This window comes from Pipistrellus kuhlii, unplaced genomic scaffold (assembly GCF_014108245.1).
Source record: "Pipistrellus kuhlii isolate mPipKuh1 unplaced genomic scaffold, mPipKuh1.p scaffold_m20_p_11, whole genome shotgun sequence".
Taxonomy (NCBI): Eukaryota; Metazoa; Chordata; class Mammalia; order Chiroptera; family Vespertilionidae; genus Pipistrellus; species Pipistrellus kuhlii.
Genome location: NW_023425416.1, coordinates 26,473,408 through 26,478,512, shown reverse-complemented (window position 1 = coordinate 26,478,512; position 5,105 = coordinate 26,473,408).

Below are 5,105 nucleotides of genomic sequence, written 5' to 3'. Positions count from 1 at the left end.
TGAAATGTCATGAACTCTTGTCTTTATTGTTATTAACAAAAGGTAATTGTAGTAGAAGGAGAATGTTAACTTTCATTACTAAAGAATGTAGACTTGAAGAAATGACCCCTTTCAGATGGAACTTGTGGTCCTAAAGTTCAAAGATTAGAAAAATGTCATGCCCAATGTTTTACAAATGTTCAACAAAAATCCTTCAATATTAAAAAAATTGGCATTTGTGAAAAGTGCACCATAAGGTGAAATGCTGAACACTAACCTCTGTTTAGTCATTTACTCACATTAGAAAACTAGAGGTGATTGGGTTGGGCAAGGAAGCTTGAGTTAAGGGAAGAAGAGGGAACAAAAGAAAGGAACTGATTTTTCCATGACAATGGTGCTTAGCCTACCTTAGAACAGGAAGTTGGTCTTCCTCTTTCAATGGCCACATTAGACAATTCATAGGAAATGGAGGTAGGGAGAAGACTGGATTCTTGCCAGTTCTACTTAGTCTAGCTATTTTTATTTTATTTTTTTTCCCTGATGGTGGGAGGCCTAATGTTGGGGCAAGTTCTGCTTATCCCCAGTTATAGGATCACTTCCAAAATTGCCCTTGTTAAGATTCTGTAGCCAGTACATGTATAGTTCAGTAAAGGTACTCCTTAGTACTGAAAGGCACTAGCCATAATACAGAATAGCAGAAAATTGATACAACATGGTGTTTTCAGATTCTTTTTAAAAGGGCCTAAAAGTCTGTAAAAGCATATAAGGTGGTATTAATTTGGGAAATTTTTACAAATTTAGCATAAACCAATGTTGATATGGTACTAGTTATTTATCTATTGTTATTGTTATTGAAATATCTTAGCTCCAAATTCACTTTTCTATACTTTCTTCTATGAACTATTGCTCAGACTCTACAAACTACATTAAGAAATGTTAGCTGATGCCTCACGAGGTTCCACCAATAAAGGCCTTTAGGGGATACTGGAAGTCAGCAGGGACAAAGGACTTCCTACTTTCCATTTGTTTGCAGTTTCTGGCATTGTTACCTCAGCAATAAGCAATGAACCCTTGATCAATAACTGATTTTAGCCTTCAGCTTCTTTTGGGACACCTCTAACCCCAACCAGCCTCATCATATCCCTCTGCAGGGCCAGATGGACAGATTCTCTCAGGGATTAAAGCTACAGTTCTGCTGGATTATTCCTCTAAGATTCTGAGACCTGATAGTCCAACCTCAATTCTTTTTTTTTTTTTTTTTTTTTTTTTTTTTTTTTTTTTTACTAGATTTAGGGGAGGTAGCTATGCTCTACAATTATCACCTGTGGGCTACTTCAGTGTTCCCTTTTTGCTTTTTCAGTCCACCTGTTACCAGTGAAGTTGGCTCTTGGTTCTTGAGTTTGGCAAAGAAAGAATTCAGAGACAAGTACTCTAGCACAAGAGGAAGTTTATTTAGCATGCAATGTAAAAGTATAGTCGAAGAAAATATTTGAGCGGGCTGCTCAGACAGCTGCCTTGGTTTTTTAGAAAGAAAGTCGCAGAGGCAGAAGAAATGAGCCAGCTGGGCTGCGTGGACTCAGGAAACAAGTTACAGAGGCAAAAGAAGGGCCCTTGGAGACAGGTTCAGAGGGTTAGCCCAGGACAGGCTGCTGCTGCCCGCTGCTTCCTTGGTTGCAAGTATTGTGGGGATCCTTAAGGGATTAGGAGAAAGCAAGCAATGATACATGCCTGAATAAAGAAGGCATGTGCATGCTCTAGCAAGAGAGCCCACACACTGGGTCCCTTGTCTTAAGGGGTTTTGTTTATTTTATAAAATCTGGAATTTTAAGGGAGGTCTTGGGAGGATCTCAATAGAATATTCAGTTTTCCAAGTGTGTCTTTTAATATGCTGATGCATTAAAATGAGCATATAGGTCATTTTCTGGTCAGTTTCACCTTCAAAGAATGTCACCTAAAAGGGACTAAGATCAAGGTAGTTCTGGGTCTGCCCCAACAAGGCCTAGAATGTATAAGATAAGACCTAGTGATTAGTTTTCTGGCTATCCCGTATATTGCTGGGCCAGTTTGTCCAGTTATCTATCTGTTTTCCCATTGCACTTGCAAAGGAACTTTACTAATTTTTTATTATCCTGCCTCTCACCAACATCCAGTGTTAAATTCTCTCTGTTGTAATATTTTGTGATTTATATTTTTTATTTTCTTCACTAATGTGTCTCCAAACCTTCCCCAAATAAACCCATAGTTATTAGCAGGATGTCTGTGTTTTTTTTGGAAAATGTCAACATTTTTCCAAGAATTACTAGACACTGGCTCTAAAAAAAAAAAAAAAAAAAAAAAAATTACCCAGACCAAAACATAGAAAGAAAAAGACTTGGAAAAAAAATGAACAGAGTCTGGAATCACATGTATTAAGGACTAAGAAGTTTAGCATAAGTATAGTCTCAGAAGAGCAGAGAGAAATGGGGCAGAAAAAAATACTTTAAGCAATATTTGGCAAAAGTTTTCCAAATTTGACAAAGGAGAAAACAGCAATAACCACCAGCAATTCACAGAAACAAAGATAAGTGAACTAAAGCAGGATAAATACAAAGAAAACCACACCTAGTAACATAGTGTAAATGATGATAAACAAAGATTTAAAAAAACAAAGTCTTAAAATGCAGCCAGAAAAAAAGAAAAAGAAAAAAAAAGACACTCAGGAAAATAATGATAAGAATTACAGCTGGTTTCTCATCAGAGACAATGAGGCCAGAAAACAACAGAATGACAGGTTAAGCTGCTAAAAGAAACCCTTTAATGGCTTCTCATTGTCCAGCAAGCTCTCTGGACTCTACAGGAGAAAGTTTAAGGTCCTTAACTTCAACAACCCAATATTGCTTACATTTCCAGTCATCTTCTGCTCCAGCAAAATTCTACTATTGTGTCATAGCATTTTTATGCAGACTCCTCTCTGTAAAAAGTCCTTCTTTTTTGCCTACTTAATTGCCTGACTATCCTGACCACACAACTTCCCTTCCACTGTGGCTTAATGTTCCTCTGTACATAGTATTGCTGTACTTACTATATTAATAATAAATATCTGTTTAAATTTCATTCTCTGGCACTGGATTGAACTCCTTTAAGTTTAAGACAGATCTTAAGCACTTATTGAAGTGCCTATTACAGAGTGGACTCAAAACATTTTTGTTGAATTAATTCCCATAAAAGCATAGCAATACTCAATCCAGAAATTTAGTTCCCAGGGTCCACTAGTTTCTATACCTCACAGTTGAGCCTGTGATTGGTTACTTCTTGATTAGTAGGTCTTTTTGGTCCTAAAGAGCCCTGGCTAATGATGCTAAAACAGATCATGCTCTCAAATCAATTCGAGCTATCAATAGTTTCCTGGGAAAGACCTTGAGACATGGAGGCTCATTTTTTTCCTTCCTTCTTTTCCTATATCCTTTCTTTGGAGTTAATGCAAGCTTTTATCTTAGACAGATTAGCTACTTATCAAAAGCTCCATTTCCAGTCCTTAGGTCTTTAAGTTCTGACCTAAATTTTGTCATTTTATTCTATCTAGACCCTGGTCCACTCAGCACTAATTAGCAAGGGTGATTACCGTTTTTGGTTTGAGTTCTGCTAAAAGAAGTAACATGCATGTTTATGTTTGGAAGTTGGGGAGACATTGTGCGAAAGGAAGCCTCTGGAATAACTCCTACCCCATAAGAACTTGGACTCTATTCCTGTTAACTACATCACACTACAATTTGATACATTACTTTTTGCCTATATACCATTCCTCTTTCATCTCTCTTTCCTTACTTTTAATTTCTCTTTTTCACTTAAAAATATTTTTTATTGACTTCAGAGAGGAAGGGACAGGGAGAGAGAGAGATAGAAACATCAATGATGAGAGATAATCATTGATTGGCTGCCTCCAGCATGCTCCACACTGGGGATCAGCCCACAACCCAAGCATGTGCCCTGCCTGGGAATTGAACAGTGATCTCCTGGTTCATACGTCAATGCTCAACCACTGAGCCATGCTGGCTGGGCTTAGGTATAACTTTTTATTTTAACAAGTCTTAAATAAAAGAACTATTTGGTCTTTCAGACTTTTTGCTGCTAATTCCCACTAGAGGATATTTTTCCATGGATTTTTTAGAGTGAGTGGAAGGGAGGGGAAAGACAGAATGAGAAACATCAATATGGGAGATACACATTGACTGGTTGCCTCCTGCACCCACCCAGACTGATGCTGACTGTGCTGGGGATCAATCATGCAACCCAGGTACCTGCTCTAGATAGCAATGGAACCTGAGACCCTTCAGCCTGTGGACTGATGGTCCAACCACTGAGCTAACCCCACCAGGACTCTTTTAGACTTCTTTAAGTGAGATTAGTTTATTTTTGAAATCAATAAAAATATATATTTAAAAAAAACAGGTTTAAAAGGAACTAAGACACTTTAAAATCCCTTAATTCTTCTATTGCTTAAACAGGTGGCACACGGTTGTCAAGAAATCTGCAGTCTTATGAAGGGTCAGTTCTGATTGTTGGGCAATTCAAACTATATATTCCTTTTCAAAATAAAAATTAAACTTATGACTTAAGCATATTTTTTCTGGGTTTATTTTCCCCACTTAAGGTAGGCGGCATAAGCTACCTGATGGCAAGAATTACTTTACCTATTGTATTTGTATTCACATCCCCCTGCCCCTAACACAGGTTAAAGGTGTAACTAGTATTGAATTGAGCTAGGTTTTCCTAACAGTTCGCACTGTGATTTTGGATAAATAGTTTTAACTTCTGGAGAATGGTTTCTCCAGCTTCAAAAATGAGTGTAACACACTTCAGATCATAAACTTTATAAAATGTATCAATAAAAGGGTAGTATTAGTTAGCTCAGGCTGCCATAACAAAATATCACAGAGTGGGTGGTTCAATAAATAAAAATGTTTCGCAGTTCTGCAGGCTTAGTTCCACACCAGGGTGCCAGCATGATCAGCTTCTGGTGAGACCTCTCTTTCTGTCGTGTACATGGCTGTCTTCTCATGGTGAAGCGAGCTCTCTGGTGTCCCTTTTTATAAAGACACTAATCCTATAAGATTAGGGCCCCACTCTTACCACCTCAGTCAACTTAA